The sequence below is a fragment of the Apostichopus japonicus genome, chromosome 6 (assembly GCF_037975245.1).
Source record: "Apostichopus japonicus isolate 1M-3 chromosome 6, ASM3797524v1, whole genome shotgun sequence".
Lineage (NCBI taxonomy): Eukaryota > Metazoa > Echinodermata > Holothuroidea > Aspidochirotida > Stichopodidae > Apostichopus > Apostichopus japonicus.
This window is the reverse complement of record NC_092566.1, coordinates 2,453,794-2,470,842: the sequence shown is the minus strand read 5'-3', so window position 1 is coordinate 2,470,842 and position 17,049 is coordinate 2,453,794. Positions and strand designations below refer to the sequence as shown.

At 41.5% G+C, this 17,049-nt stretch overlaps 1 protein-coding gene and 1 non-coding gene across 3 annotated transcripts in view; both read left to right on the top strand.

Annotated features, from left to right (window-relative positions):
* The first annotated feature begins 13 nt into the window (after positions 1-13).
* Trnat-ugu (transfer RNA threonine (anticodon UGU)) lies at positions 14-86 on the top strand. The gene has a single exon. It is a non-coding gene; the product is annotated as a tRNA-Thr (tRNA).
* An 11,625-nt stretch (positions 87-11,711) lies between these two features.
* The window catches only part of LOC139968654 (uncharacterized), a 39,447-nt gene continuing 34,109 nt past the window's right edge, over positions 11,712-17,049 (top strand). The window contains exon 1 of one of the 2 annotated variants that reach the window (XM_071972905.1): positions 11,712-11,844. The gene's annotated coding sequence lies outside the window, so the exon portion shown is untranslated. Of the gene's footprint in view, positions 11,845-12,006; positions 12,097-17,049 lie in introns of those variants that run through there. The other variant, XM_071972906.1, reaches the window with a different exon arrangement.

Here is a 17,049-nt window from a genome sequence, read left to right as displayed (position 1 = left end):
CCCTGGTATCATTGCCTCTATAGCTCAGTGGTTAGAGCACTGGTCTTGTAAACCAGGGGTCGGGAGTTCAAATCTCCCTGGAGGCTACCTTTTGCAAGATTTATTTTCTTCGTAGCAATTGTTAAAACATCCTTACGTTTACATCTCTAACGGATTGTACAATGGCAACTTTTTCAATTTTGAACAAGAGCAAGTTGAACAAAAGCTTGTTGAAAATACCGAGTTCTGACACATGTCATGATCTAAAGGCTTTTGACGGACAATATAAGATTCTCAATTATTTGGCTATGATTGAGTACTAATTGTGTGATACCACTGAAAAGTGTTGCTGCTGTGATCAAGTTTCAGTAAATAGCACTAGAAATTACCAAACTTAATATCTTTACACTATGACGAAATGTCATTTTCACCCCTACCACCCCTCCCCAGAAGGTTAGAATGTCGGATAATGGTCCCCCATCCTCAAATTCTATAATTGTGGCAGTCGCGACCGTGCCACAAATATAGATGTCCCGACACTGAGATATACAACCCCTAATTTTTGAGAATAATTTGGAGAGTAACAACGTAGGCCTATATATCAGGAAATTACATTATAGAACTTCTATAGCATTATCAAGCGTGCTTATATTTGGGACCAACATAGATGACCTTGAAAACTTCATAAGTAACAAATCTTGCATGATATGTTACTAAGTTTTGATTACAGTTTTCTACTAAATAAATTATATTATTTCAGGCCCGTAGCCCGAACGGGCACAGCGGGGCCTCACCGTCCCACCCCATCCCCTTGCAGGCTACTGTCCCCTCCCTATTTGAGCCACCATCTCGGTGTACTAACTTCACAAGAGACAGAACACGAGTATAGTGCCCCTCCTTCAGTGGCGTAGGAAGGTACTCTTGAGTGGGGGGGGGGGCTGAAGACTGATTGCCGGCCTGGGGGGATTTTTTTGCATTTCCAGGTGGCCTCAGATGCAATTTGGTGCAATATAGCACACTTCAACACCCACTCCATTTTGTAAACTTAATTTTGTATTTTCACCTGGCCTTAGATGCAATTTGGTGCTCCAAATGAGATTTTTTTTCTCATTTGGAAATGAAAAAGGGGTTTTCTGACTTGCGAAGCGGGGGGGGGGGCGGAATGATACTTCCGCCCCTCCACATTTTTTACTGGGCCCCCCCCCCGGTTCCTACGCCCTTGCCCTCCTTCAACTATGTGTGCCCTCCTTGAATTGTTGGTGATCTCCAACAGTCAGAATTCCTGGGTACAGCAACCCTCACTGATAACACGCATTGCATATATAGGTTATAAAAATGCTGCAACACTGTAACTTTCGGAGTATACCACTCGATCTAGTATCACATCATTCTGATTGGATACATGTGAGAATCCGCCCTTTAGTAGCACCATGGAGCTATAAACAGTTTATAGCTCCATGATAGCACGGACGTTCACTGATGGACGGACACTGGCCGTCTCTGCACCATTCAAGGTTATTAGTTTGGAAAGTGAGCTTGTATATTACGTAACTATTTCCCTCTCAAGTAGCGTGATTCACCTTAGCCATGCACGCAAATTAAACATAATTTTTACGTTTGATGATCGTTTTAATATTTTAAGAGTCTTAGCTGGATTATTTATACCCTATTTAGTGGTTGAATTAACCAATTTGATGCAGTATTCATCAAAATATCCGATTTATATTCAGTGTAGAGAGAAAGTGTCTTACATTATAGAAAGAAGAGAAATTAATTGAGAAAGCCGTAAATTAAAATGAAGCTATTAGGAAAGCTATGATTTTTTTACGGAATACCGTTTATTATATACAAAGATACATAAGTAAACTTAAAATGACCCTACTCATATAGTATCGTTGAAATGAAATAACAAGAAACTTCCCCGATCAGTATATCCGGACCAATTCGGAATAGATTGTAGTGTCAGTGTACAGTCACATTTCACCGTATTACAAGAGTTAGTCAAAATATAGTTAATATGTCTCCAAACTTCATTCAGTATGTGTGTAGAAGTTTATCGATATGCAACCGCAATGGAGAATAGAAGGCTTAGCGATGTTGTATTCCTTTTAAATACCAAAGGAATTAATCGCCGTGAACTAAAGATGGATTTATTTGACAGACAACAAAATCATGTCGACAGTATAAGCAAATTGTGAAAGTTCAGGCCCGATTTTCCTAAAATGGGATCCATAGAACCAATTTGAGATAACATGTGATGGGTAGTCTAATGACAATGATCCAACTGTAAATTTGGTTTAGACAAAACATATATAAATTGGTTAGCGATAAATGTTATCATGGCATTTTTCTCAAATTGTCTTCAATCAACCTAGTTGCATATAAGCATGTGAATTGTTTTAAGACGTTGGACCACCGAGTTGCAAACACGATGATCAAATCCATGGTTTTTGGTTATTTCTCTCAAATACGTTTGCGTTAAAGCATCAATTCCGTCACAGGATATAACGTATCTGACCTCCTTGTTCAAATTGTGCCGAAAAAAACTTATTTTATAAATGACTGGTTAAAGTGAATAAAAAAGAATAAACGGCCCATGATTCGAAATACATAAATTAACCTAATATATTGACTCGATATCTGGCATTTAACATTGACAGCACATATGGAAAGTCATGTTTCTTTGCAGTATGAAATTTAACCTTTTCCCACCAAAAGTTAGTGTTGAACAAAGTAAAACATGTCGCAGAATCATAAATTAGCAGCTAGGCCTATGATAATGTCTTAAACAATTAAAAGTAAAACGCCTGTAAAAACACCTACTAAGAAAGCTTGGCTTCTGTTACATTATGGCTCCTATATTAATTACTAGGTATATACTATATACAGTAGCTATAGGTGTGCGCGAGTCCTAAGCCTATGCAGTACCTTGCTGCTACTTTGAACCGCTACTCGATTAGCGCGACTTCGTACATTTGCCCCGTTATTTATCTTGTCTTTTAGCTGCAGATTGAAGCGCGAAAAATATCGATATTACTCAATTACACTGCCTACATCAAAGCGATCTTTTACGCAATGGAAATCCGAGAAAGCATTTATCTTCCAAAAATCTTAGCAGCAAACGTATCTCAAAACTCCTTAAATTGTGCTATCCTTTGCGAATTATGACTGATAGCAAGTAGGAAAATGCCTTAAGAAATAATTAAGGAGATGTTTTGCCATCCTAAGTGTTTTGGTATTCTGACTGGTATTCTTCACGTTGTTGTATTAACGAACCCTATTCTACCCAACCGTTGCTGGCCTAGACAACATAAAAATTGCTCACAGGCCTAGCCAGGTTTGTTCAAGTTGGCCCATAATCGTAAACGTGACGAAAGTCGAACGTTATTTTTTAAGGCCTATGCTGAAACTGGTGGAAAAGCCTATACACAAATTGAGATCAACAGCCTTTCCAGACAAAAGCTCGTGAACTCACTGCCAGACTAAGACAGTTTTACACAATTATTTCGCATTGAGATTGGTCATAGTCAAAAATCTAACTAGACGAACTGTTAAGTTTCATAAACGCTGCCTGGTCACAACGAAACTACATCCAACCTGACATAAATACGATGAAAAACGTTCACCAGAACCGCTGTACTACAAAGAATACACCCTTTTGCACGCAAAGTAAGGCTTCCGAGCGTCACGTTGAAGCCAATGCAAATATGTTCGAGTTTTCAGGTGACATACTCCTATTCACTGGCGGATCCAGGGCCTTTGTTTGGGAGGGACCAAAGTGGCATTAGAGTGATATGGGGGAGGGGTCTAAGGGGAGGGGGTGCCCCCCTCCCCTTTGGAAAATTTTCTATTGCTGAATGCCCTCAGATGCAATTTGGTGCGACAAAAGTGTACAATGGTGATGTTAATTTACTTCTAAAAAAAATGTTTCCCAGGTGTAATTTTCGAAAATATTTATAAAACAAAGTTGGGATCATCTTTCTCATGAAATTTTATTTCTCATAGGTTATAAATTTCTTACAACCAGCCTGTAACTGTAAAATGGTGTTAAACTGTAAATCCTCATGCTCATACATTTACATAGCTCCCAACTCTTGAGAATGCAAATGCTGGTCCATGCCACGAATCGCCGTCCTGGGGGAGGGTTATAAGGGGAGGGGGTGTCCCCCTCCCCTTTTGAATTTTTTTGGAATCCTGGTGATGCCTACATGTAAAATGGTGGCACTTAGAAAGGCTTTTGTCACCCAAAATTTTCTGAGAAATATGCATTTTTTTGTGTGTAACATCAATAAATTGAATAGTATAGGTGATAATTCATTCTTTCCCGTGGCATGAAAATGTTCGCTGCTCGCCCCAATGAAAAGAATTATAGGCTAATTTGAGGTTCAAATGATGCTGTAAAGGAGGTTTTATACTCTATTATGCTAAATGCTAAAGAAATGATGGTTGCTAAGTCAAAATTTGATGCAATTTTTTTTTATGTATACTTGACAATTACAATGCGGTTTTTTTCGGACGCTTGTGCGGGTCAGCGGGTTTGGGTGTTAGAATGCGGGTATAATTCCCGCGAATTGCGGGTCAGTTGGGAGCTCTGCATTTAATTTTAAACCAGAAAACGAAAAGGTTTAGACTAGTCTACCACTGCTATTCCTCTCGATTTTTTAAATTTCCAATCATATGATTTAGCGGATGTTTGGAAACACTTTTTGGCTCACCTTTGGGGGGGCATGGCCCCCCTTGGCCCCCCTTGGATCCGCCAGTGCACATATACAATATGTTTCTTGTATATAATAAGGGGATTGTATATATCAAGTATGGCTTTCAATCAAGGTTTACTTACTGTATAAGTAGTTGAGATATTTTCATATTTCAACAATGTTAAGATGATTATTTGATTGTGTACCAGTTTTTGCAATCAAACGCATAACGGCCAAAGCTACGTGAAAAGCAGCTGGGCTGATATCTTTTCAAGTTATACGTACATTTCATGAAGTTTTAAGTTGCATTGACTTTTTTAGTTACACATACACACAACAAACAAACAACAAACAAACGAAGACAAACTCCACATGAATCTTCATAGATCTTCCGGCATTCAGCAGTAAGCTGATAAGAACCTAATTCTTCAATAGACATGCAACAAACGACAAGTAATGAAATTAATATCTAACTAGAAGAGAAGAGAAAAGACCATGACTTTTTAAGCAAATTACAGGGTATACTAATTATGGATTACCTTCTTGAACTATAAAAAATTGAAAGTTTATTGAAAAATGTAGTCATATTTCTTTAAAAAAAACCTTTTATTGCTGAAGAAAATCACAGTGTTGTACACAAAATCGCAAATTTGGGCCCCGGATGACCGTTGGCCCCAAATTCTTACCACTACTGTTCAAGTAACACTGTGACCAACATTCTTCATAATCCAATGCAAACTGCACGAAAAGAACCTTCGGTAGTTACATACAACTTTAATTACTGCAAAAGATAAGTAGATGATCTTTGACATCCATATTTTGAACTCACCATAATTATGTCTGCATATTAAGTGAACACTATGACCCAGCATGGTGATCACCCATATAGGAGAAGCATTTTGAGTGTGTTCACACAATTAACCCAGATGACCTCTGTATAACCTTTGGCATAAACTTACTAAACACCCATATGACCCACTACTCAAGGACACTATGATCAAGTTTGGTCATCTTTCATTGATGTGTACACATGCTCTAACTTCACTGGAATGAAAATTTAAAAAATAGCTCTTTCGACTTTTAACTATTGGTGTATCATTTAGAGAGACCTGAATCCAGGTCAACAAAACGTACCTACACAAGTCTGTGTAATCAACAACCGATGAAACCTCAAGTTTTTTGTTTCAGTCACTATCGGTTTAATCCGTACTATACCGTTAACCAATTCCTTTAAAGGGCATAATCAACAGGCATTCAGTTACCTAAATCTTGTTTTCTATCGTCGGCTCAATTCTTCAATCTCCTTTTATGTTCCAACAAAGGTACCCTCGTGATGTTTCAGAAGACATATATTGGATATGAATCGATCAAGTTGTATTTTTTAAGTTACAAACGTCATATAATGAACAGAGGGTGTATGCGTGTTCCCTTTAAAGTGCACTCAACCAATGATAATGTTTCTCTACCACAGATCTAACAACTGCTGAATACAGATCTGATAAGATACACTCACCATCAAAAATACAAAAGCAGGAGCACTAATTCAATTAGTAGATTTGTATCCATGCATGATAAGGTTATTTATCCCATGTTGTGATGATCACTCTTGTTCCATGTTCTGAAGTTGCCCTTCATGAGTTTTGAATATGTATTAACCAGGTAATAACGCCAGGGTTCTCGCCAGTCCGATTTAACCGGGCGGGGCTCCAGGTTTGAATTTGATTTTGGCTCTCGCCGATCGGTTCGAAAGTTGTGCGCCCTAGCTGTTTGAAAGTTGGGTGCCTGGTTTTATAGCTGTTATAAATAATCAACGTTAGCAAGTACTACTGAAACATTTTGACATTTTTAATGTGAATAAAACCATCGACTAAATATTCACACTTTTCAGTTCACTCTTCCTATTCCCAACTGCAACCACGGCAAATAACACATTCCAGGTATCACGTAAGCGCTTCAGTATAGTGATATCGCGACACAAACGATCCCTGCTTTTACACAGCAAAATGTTGCGAACGAAGTTTGTGTTTTCTGGGTACTGAGAGATGCCAGAATGTTTGTATTTAAACATCGTACATAACCTAAACCAGGGCAGGAAAAAATGAAGTCACAACTGAATCACCGTGACACACACAAAAAAAAAAAAATAGTCATTCAGTTTATGTAGCAGTTTATGTAATGTGACTGTAGTCAATGGTCAGCTGACTATTTTTCTTTATACTGTAGAGTATAACTAACAGCAATGTCCAGGTTATTGCCATACATTTGAAAATTTAAGAAATCATAGCTTTGTAAAGTAGCGCGAATTTCAAGTGGCTTGGCTGCTGGAAGAATCACCAAGACCAGTTTGTTTTGTCTTTATTATTCGGCAGTCATGTATAACTCTAAGTTATTGAAAAATATTTGAGCATTTATAAATCATAGCTCGAAAAAGTCAATTTCAAGCAGTTTGCCTACTTAGAAAAGACGAAAATCGTGGAGCTTCCGGGGGCTTAGCCCCCTGGACCCACACAACGAACTTTGCCCCTTGACCACACGCCGAGAGTGCGATCGCTACGCTACGCGATCGCGCGGATACCTGTGGCATCCGAATTGATCATCGGCACTTGAGACCACCCGGTTTGACAAAAAAGCGGGCGAGAACCCTGCAGGTTTTAATTTTAATGACAAATTCCAAAAGTAAGATTGATTTGTAAGCCAAAAACTGTGTTGAAAAACCGTATACTAACGGTAGATGCGACTTTGCCTCGAGTTTGGGTGTTAACACCCTAAATGATACCGTCCCCCGATTTTTGTTGGCATGGGGTGATAGCTGGTGACGTCAGCTACTTTGGGGACCTCAATGATACTGAGTTACATATTTGATTTGTTAGTCAAAAATCATGTTGAAAAACCGTATTTAAACTGTAGATGATACTTTTCGTCGAGTTTGGGTGTTAATAACACCTTAAATGATACCGTCCCGCGAGGTTTGTTGGTATGGGGTGATAGCTGGTGACGTCAGCTACGTTTTTGCTCCCCGATGATACTGAGTTACAGATTTGTTAGCCAAAAATCGTGTTGAAAAACCGTATATAAACTGTAAATGCGACTTTGCGTCGAGTTTGGGTGTTAATAACACCTTAAATGATACCGTCCCCCGAGGTTTAATGGTATGGGGTGATAGAGGGTGACGTCAGCTACCATGGGGACCCCAATGATACTGAGTTACAGATTTGATTTGTTAGCCAAAAATCGTGTTGAAAAACCGTATTTAAACTGTAGATGATACTTTTCTTCGAGTTTGGGTGTTAATAACACCTTAAATCATACCGTCCCCCGAGGTTTGTTGGTATGGGGTGGTAGAGGGTGACGTCAGCTACCATGGGGACCCCAATGATACTGAGTTACAGATTTGATTTTTTAGCCAAAAAATCATGTTGAAAAACCGTATTTAAACTGTAGATGATACTTTTCGTCGAGTTTGGGTGTTAATAACACCTTAAATGATACCGTCCCCCGAGGTTTGTTGGTATGAGGTGATAGAGGGTGACGTCAGCTACCATGGGGACCCCAATGATACTGAGTTACAGATTTGACTTGTTAGCCAAAAATCGTGTTGAAAAACCGTATTTAAACTGTAGATGATACTTTTCGTCGAGTTTGGGTGTTCATAACACCCTAAATCATACCGTCCCCCGAGGTTTGTTGGTATGGGGTGGTAGAGGGTGACGTCAGCTACGTTTTTGCTCTCCGATGATACTGAGTTACAAATTTGATTTGTTAGTCAAAAATCATGTTGAAGAACCGTATATAAACTGTAAATGAGACTTTGCGTTGAGTTTGGGTGTTAATAACACCTTAAATGATACCGTCCCAAGAGGTTTGTTGGTATGGGGTGATAGCTGGTGACGTCAGCTACGTTTTTGCTCTCCGATGATACTGAGTTACAGATTTGATTTGTTAGTCAAAAATCATGTTGAAAAACCGTATATAAACTGTAAATGAGACTTTTCGTCGAGTTTGGGTGTTAATAACACCTTAAATGATACCTTCCCCCAAGGTTTGTTGGTATGGGGTGATAGCTGGTGACGTCAGCTACGTTTTTGCTCCCCGATGATACTGAGTTACAGATTTGATTTGTTAGTCAAAAATCATGTTGAAAAACCGTATATAAACTGTAAATGAGACTTTGCGTTGAGTTTGGGTGTTAATAACACCTTATATGATACCTTCCCAAGAGGTTTGTTGGTATGGGGTGATAGCTGGTGACGTCAGCTACTTTGGGGACCCCAATGATACTGAGTTACAGATTTGATTTGTTAGCCAAAAATCGTGTTGAAAAACCGTATTTAAACTGTAGATGATACTTTTCGTCGAGTTTGGGTGTTCATAACACCCTAAATCATACCGTCCCCCGAGGTTTGTTGGTATGGGGTGGTAGAGGGTGACGTCAGCTACCATGGGGACCCCAATGATACTGAGTTACAGATTTGATTTGTTAGCCAAAAAATCATGTTGAAACACCGTATTTAAACTGTAGATGATACTTTTCTTCGAGTTTGGGTGTTAATAACACCTTAAATGATACCGTCCCGCGAGGTTTGTTGGTATGGGGTGATAGCTGGTGACGTCAGCTACGTTTTTGCTCTCCGATGATACTGAGTTACAAATTTGATTTGTTAGTCAAAAATCATGTTGAAGAACCGTATATAAACTGTAAATGAGACTTTGCGTTGAGTTTGGGTGTTAATAACACCTTAAATGATACCGTCCCAAGAGGTTTGTTGGTATGGGGTGATAGCTGGTGACGTCAGCTACGTTTTTGCTCCCCGATGATACTGAGTTACAGATTTGATTTGTTAGTCAAAAATCATGTTGAAAAACCGTATGTAAACTGTAAATGAGACTTTTCGTCGAGTTTGGGTGTTAATAACACCTTAAATGATACCGTCCCCCAAGGTTTGTTGGTATGGGGTGATAGCTGGTGACGTCAGCTACGTTTTTGCTCCCCGATGATACTGAGTTACAGATTTGATTTGTTAGTCAAAAATCATGTTGAAAAACCGTATATAAACTGTAAATGAGACTTTGCGTTGAGTTTGGGTGTTAATAACACCTTATATGATACCTTCCCAAGAGGTTTGTTGGTATGGGGTGATAGCTGGTGACGTCAGCTACTTTGGGGACCCCAATGATACTGAGTTACAGATTTGATTTGTTAGCCAAAAATCGTGTTGAAAAACCGTATTTAAACTGTAGATGATACTTTTCGTCGAGTTTGGGTGTTAATAACACCCTAAATGATACCGTCCCCCGAGGTTTGTTGGTATGGGGTGGTAGAGGGTGACGTCAGCTACCATGGGGACCCCAATGATACTGAGTTACAGATTTGATTTTTTAGCCAAAAAATCATGTTGAAAAACCGTATTTAAACTGTAGATGATACTTTTCGTTGAGTTTGGGTGTTAATAACACCTTAAATGATACCGTCCCCCGAGGTTTGTTGGTATGAGGTGATAGAGGGTGACGTCAGCTACCATGGGGACCCCAATGATACTGAGTTACAGATTTGACTTGTTAGCCAAAAATCGTGTTGAAAAACCGTATTTAAACTGTAGATGATACTTTTCTTCGAGTTTGGGTGTTAATAACACCTTAAATGATACCGTCCCGCGAGGTTTGTTGGTATGGGGTGATAGCTGGTGACGTCAGCTACGTTTTTGCTCCCCGATGATACTGAGTTACAAATTTGATTTGTTAGTCAAAAATCATGTTGAAGAACCGTATATAAACTGTAAATGAGACTTTTCGTTGAGTTTGGGTGTTAATAACACCTTAAATGATACCGTCCCCCGAGGTTTGTTGGTATGGGGTGATTGCTGGTGACGTCAGCTACTTTGAGGACCCCAATGATACTGAGTTATAGATTTGATTTGTTAGCCAAAAATCGTGTTGAAAAACCGTATATAAACTGTAAATGAGACTTTGCGTCGAGTTTGGGTGTTAATAACACCCTAAATGATACCGTCCCCCGAGGTTTGTTGGTATGGGGTGATAGAGGGTGACGTCAGCTACCATGGGGACCCCAATGATACTGAGTTACAGATTTGATTTGTTAGCCAAAAATCGTGTTGAAAAACCGTATTTAAACTGTAGATGATACTTTTCGTCGAGTTTGGGTGTTAATAACACCCTAAATCATACCGTCCCCCGAGGTTTGTTGGTATGGGGTGGTAGAGGGTGACGTCAGCTACCATGGGGACCCCAATGATACTGAGTTACAGATTTGATTTGTTAGTCAAAAATCGTGTTGAAAAAACGTATATAAACTGTATATGCGACTTTGCGTTGAGTTTGGGTGTTATAATACCTTAATTGATACCGTCCCCCGAGGTTTTGTTGGTATGGGGTGATAGCTGGTGACGTCAGCTACGTTTTTGCTCCCCAATGATACTGAGTTACAGATTTGATTTGTTTGCCAGATGTGGTTTTGAATAACAGTATATATATGCTACGTTTTACTTTCAGTTGCCGAGTTAATTGTTAATAACCCCCTGCCCGACATCGTCCCTCACGGTTGTTGACATACTTTGGTAGAGTGTAATGTCAGCTTTAACGTTCACCCCACCCTTCTTCATGTTTCCCATTAATCTTTGTTTCCAAATATGTTATCTTTTACTCTAAACTTACGCTTTTCGCTGATGTTCGGGGCAGGTCTGATATTTTAAGAGCTATAATTTTGCTTTACCACGATAATGAGTTAGGCCATACCCTGACTTTGGGGATATTTTATACCCCGTTCCATAATTACGAGTTTGTCGGGTTTGAATCTCTTATAATAAATTATTTAATGCATGGAACGTCACAAAAGCCTGTCTTTCCCTCCTAATTGCAATCGATTGAAAGCATTCGATCATTCAATTTGCTTTAAACACATCATTTTTGCCACATGGCCCATTACGAAGGCCACTAGACAACTCCATAGTATCATTTGCACTTTCTAGCATTTTTTGGTCGCCCTTATTGGTCGCTCTTACTGTTCGCCAACTTCAGCCAGATCGTTGTAAACACTTTGCCTTGGTCTAAAGATTTGGTCGCTATCAAGTTAAAATTGGAATTAAATGCCCTTATTTGTGTCTCGGCCTTTTGATCAAGTAGAACGGTACAAAAGAGACTTTTGATTGAAGAGGTGAGCACTACGCTATGTAGCCTAAAACTTCTAGTTAGAACTAGGCTACGCTTTCTAGCCCATATGCACTCGTAAAGTTATGTAGGTGTATAGTATATAAACCACTGAACTGTACACTGTTAGTGTACAGATCAGTGATATAAACACGGAGTTTATATACGATACTCCTACATAACGTTACGAGTGCCTGCGATCTAGCCTAGGCTTGCCCTGTATCACATTCACATCACTCCAATCCTTGTTTCGTTTCAGGTTTGACAAACTTACTAATACTAGGCGAAGCATAGTCGAAACGTTAGTTAAGATTACTTAAAATGTTAGGCCTAAACGATTTAAATGCTGAGGAAGCTTAGATATAGGCTAGGTTCTATGCCTTTGTTTATTTTTTGCATCCACGAAATTTGTAGCCATGCGCATCTAGGTCTTGGTCTTGGTGTAATACTGCACAAATCGCCCCTGATGTGGCTGTTGACGTGCAGTCCTCCAAGCTGGCTAATGGTGCTGCTGACTTCCCAGCATTAACTTGAAGGAGGCAGTGTTTGGTGCTGATTTTAGATCAGGTGGGAGTGCGTTCCACTGAGGCATCACAGTATTTTTTGTGTATTATAGCATAGGCCTAGCCTAGGCCCTAATAGTAATACTACTGAGTACACTAGCCGAGGCCTACTTGTAGTTGTATTGCAAGAACTACAGTACGAGCTTAGTCTAGAACTCCAAGTAGTGTGAATGAGTTAAACAATGTTTGGACAAATACTTTAAGCATTATAATCGGTTCTGTATCTTTTGGAGAGGGGGTTATAGCGCTCACGAGGGTTAAATCTCTGCGATAATAAACTAAGTCCGAGATCTGTGTAGTGCGTTAGTATCATTAAAAAATTTGTGTTAGTTTGGGTCAAATCCCTATTTTCCTTGGCACACGGGGCCCGGAACACATGCCAGATATGCCAATTTTGTTTTGGACTTAGACAAAAAAATGAAACAGCTCCCATTGACTTTGTGTTAGCTCCGTGGGGTGTTGCAAATGTTCAAGGCCCCCAGTCCCAAGCCCCCCACGGTATGGTACTCAAACTTCATGAACACCTAGCTGGTATACACGAAATTTGGGTCAGGACTTCGTTTGGGTCAAATCCCTATTTTCCTTGGCGCACGGGGCTCGGAACACATGCCAGATATGCCAATTTTGTTTTGGACTTAGACAAAAAATGAAACAGCTCCCATTGACTTTGTGTTAGCTCCGTGGGGTGTTGCAAATGTTCAAAGCCCCCAGTCCCAAGCCCCCCACGGTATGGTACTCATACTTCATGAACGTCTAGCTGGTACATACGAAATTTGGTTCAGGACTTAGTTTGGGTCAAATCCCTATTTTCCTTGGCGCACGGGGCCCGGAACACATGCCAGATATGCCAATTTTGTTTTGGACTTAAGACAAAAAATGGAACAGCTCCCATTGACTTTGTGTTAGCTCCGTGGGGTGTTGCAAATGTTCAAGGCCCCCAGTCCCAAGCCCCCCACGGTATGGTACTCAAACTTCATGAACGTCCAACTGGTACATACGAAATTTGGGTCAGGACTTAGTTTGGGTCAAATCCCTATTTTCCTTGGCGCACGGGGCCCGGAACACATGCCAGATATGCCAATTTTGTTTTGGACTTAGACAAAAAATGAAACAGCTCCCATTGACTTTGTGTTAGCTCCGTGGGGTGTTGCAAATGTTCAAGGCCCCCAGTCCCAAGCCCCCCACGGTATGGTACTCAAACTTCATGAACGTCCAACTGGTACATACGAAATTTGGGTCAGGACTTAGTTTGGGTCAAATCCCTATTTTCCTTGGCGCAAGGGGCCCGGAACACATGCCAGATATGCCAATTTTGTTTTAGACTTAGAAAAAAAAATGAAACAGCTCCCATTGACTTTGTGTTAGCTCCGTGGGGTGTTGCAAATGTTGAGAGCCCCCAGTCCCAAGCCCCCAGTCCCAAGCCCCCCACGGTATGGTACTCATACTTCATGAACGTCTAGCTGGTACATACGAAATTTGGGTCAGGACTTAGTTTGGGTCAAATCCCTATTTTCCTTGGCGCACAGGGCCCGGAACACATGCCAGATATGCCAATTTTGTTTTGGACTTAGACAAAAAAATGAAACAGCTCCCATTGACTTTGTGTTAGCTCCGTGGGGTGTTGCAAATGTTCAAAGCCCCCAGTCCCAAACCCCCCACGGTATGGTACTCATACTTCATGAACGTCTAGCTGGTACATACGAAATTTGGGTCAGGACTTAGTTTGGGTCAAATCCCTATTTTCCTTGGCGCACGGGGCCCGGAACACATGCCAGATATGCCAATTTTGTTTTGGACTTAGACAAAAAATGGAACAGCTCCCATTGACTTTGTGTTAGCTCCGTGGGGTGTTGCAAATGTTCAAGGCCCCCAGTCCCAAGCCCCCCACGGTATGGTACTCAAACTTCATGAACGTCCAACTGGTACATACGAAATTTGGGTCAGGACTTAGTTTGGGTCAAATCCCTATTTTCCTTGGCGCACGGGGCCCGGAACACATGCCAGATATGCCAATTTTGTTTTGGACTTAGACAAAAAATGAAACAGCTCCCATTGACTTTGTGTTAGCTCCGTGGGGTGTTGCAAATGTTGAGAGCCCCCAGTCCCAAGCCCCCAGTCCCAAGCCCCCCACGGTATGGTACTCATACTTCATGAACGTCTAGCTGGTACATACGAAATTTGGGTCAGGACTTAGTTTGGGTCAAATCCCTATTTTCCTTGGCGCACAGGGCCCGGAACACATGCCAGATATGCCAATTTTGTTTTGGACTTAGACAAAAAATGAAACAGCTCCCATTGACTTTGTGTTAGCTCCGTGGGGTGTTGCAAATGTTCAAGGCCCCCAGTCCCAAGCCCCCCACGGTATGGTACTCAAACTTCATGAACGTCCAACTGGTACATACGAAATTTGGGTCAGGACTTAGTTTGGGTCAAATCCCTATTTTCCTTGGCGCAAGGGGCCCGGAACACATGCCAGATATGCCAATTTTGTTTTAGACTTAGAAAAAAAAATGAAACAGCTCCCATTGACTTTGTGTTAGCTCCGTGGGGTGTTGCAAATGTTGAGAGCCCCCAGTCCCAAGCCCCCAGTCCCAAGCCCCCCACGGTATGGTACTCATACTTCATGAACGTCTAGCTGGTACATACGAAATTTGGGTCAGGACTTAGTTTGGGTCAAATCCCTATTTTCCTTGGCGCACGGGGCCCGGAACACATGCCAGATATGCCAATTTTGTTTTGGACTTAAGACAAAAAATGGAACAGCTCCCATTGACTTTGTGTTAGCTCCGTGGGGTGTTGCAAATGTTCAAAGCCCCCAGTCCCAAACCCCCCACGGTATGGTACTCATACTTCATGAACGTCTAGCTGGTACATACGAAATTTGGGTCAGGACTTGGTTTGGGTCAAATCCCTATTTTCCTTGGCGCACAGGGCCCGGAACACATGCCAGATATGCCAATTTTGTTTTGGACTTAGACAAAAAATGAAACAGCTCCCATTGACTTTGTGTTAGCTCCGTGGGGTGTTGCAAATGTTGAAATCCCCCAGTCCCAAGATCCCCACGGTATGGTACTCATACTTCATGAACGTCTAGCTGGTACATACGAAATTTGGGTCAGGACTTGGTTTGGGTCAAATCCCTATTTTCCTTGGCGCACAGGGCCCGGAACACATGCCAGATATGCCAATTTTGTTTTGGACTTAGACAAAAAAATGAAACAGCTCCCATTGACTTTGTGTTAGCTCCGTGGGGTGTTGCAAATGTTCAAGGCCCCCAGTCCCAAGCCCCCCACGGTATGGTACTCAAACTTCATGAACACCTAGCTGGTATACACGAAATTTGGGTCAGGACTTCGTTTGGGTCAAATCCCTATTTTCCTTGGCGCACGGGGCCCGGAACACATGCCAGATATGCCAATTTTGTTTTGGACTTAGACAAAAAAATGAAACAGCTCCCATTGACTTTGTGTTAGCTCCGTGGGGTGTTGCAAATGTTCAAGGCCCCCAGTCCCAAGCCCCCCACGGTATGGTACTCAAACTTCATGAACACCTAGCTGGTATACACGAAATTTGGGTCAGGACTTCGTTTGGGTCAAATCCCTATTTTCCTTGGCACACGGGGCCCGGAACACATGCCAGATATGCCAATTTTGTTTTGGACTTAGACAAAAAAATGAAACAGCTCCCATTGACTTTGTGTTAGCTCCGTGGGGTGTTGCAAATGTTCAAGGCCCCCAGTCCCAAGCCCCCCACGGTATGGTACTCAAACTTCATGAACACCTAGCTGGTATACACGAAATTTGGGTCAGGACTTAGTTTGGGTCAAATCCCTATTTTCCTTGGCGCACGGGGCTCGGAACACATGCCAGATATGCCAATTTTGTTTTGGACTTAGACAAAAAATGAAACAGCTCCCATTGACTTTGTGTTAGCTCCGTGGGGTGTTGCAAATGTTCAAAGCCCCCAGTCCCAAGCCCCCCACGGTATGGTACTCATACTTCATGAACGTCTAGCTGGTACATACGTTTGGGTCAGGACTTAGTTTGGGTCAAATCCCTATTTTCCTTGGCGCACGGGGCCCGGAACACATGCCAGATATGCCAATTTTGTTTTGGACTTAAGACAAAAAATGGAACAGCTCCCATTGACTTTGTGTTAGCTCCGTGGGGTGTTGCAAATGTTCAAGGCCCCCAGTCCCAAGCCCCCCACGGTATGGTACTCAAACTTCATGAACGTCCAACTGGTACATACGAAATTTGGGTCAGGACTTAGTTTGAGTCAAATCCCTATTTTCCTTGGCGCACGGGGCCCGGAACACATGCCAGATATGCCAATTTTGTTTTGGACTTAGACAAAAAATGAAACAGCTCCCATTGACTTTGTGTTAGCTCCGTGGGGTGTTGCAAATGTTCAAGGCCCCCAGTCCCAAGCCCCCCACGGTATGGTACTCAAACTTCATGAACGTCCAACTGGTACATACGAAATTTGGGTCAGGACTTAGTTTGGGTCAAATCCCTATTTTCCTTGGCGCAAGGGGCCCGGAACACATGCCAGATATGCCAATTTTGTTTTAGACTTAGAAAAAAAAATGAAACAGCTCCCATTGACTTTGTGTTAGCTCCGTGGGGTGTTGCAAATGTTGAGAGCCC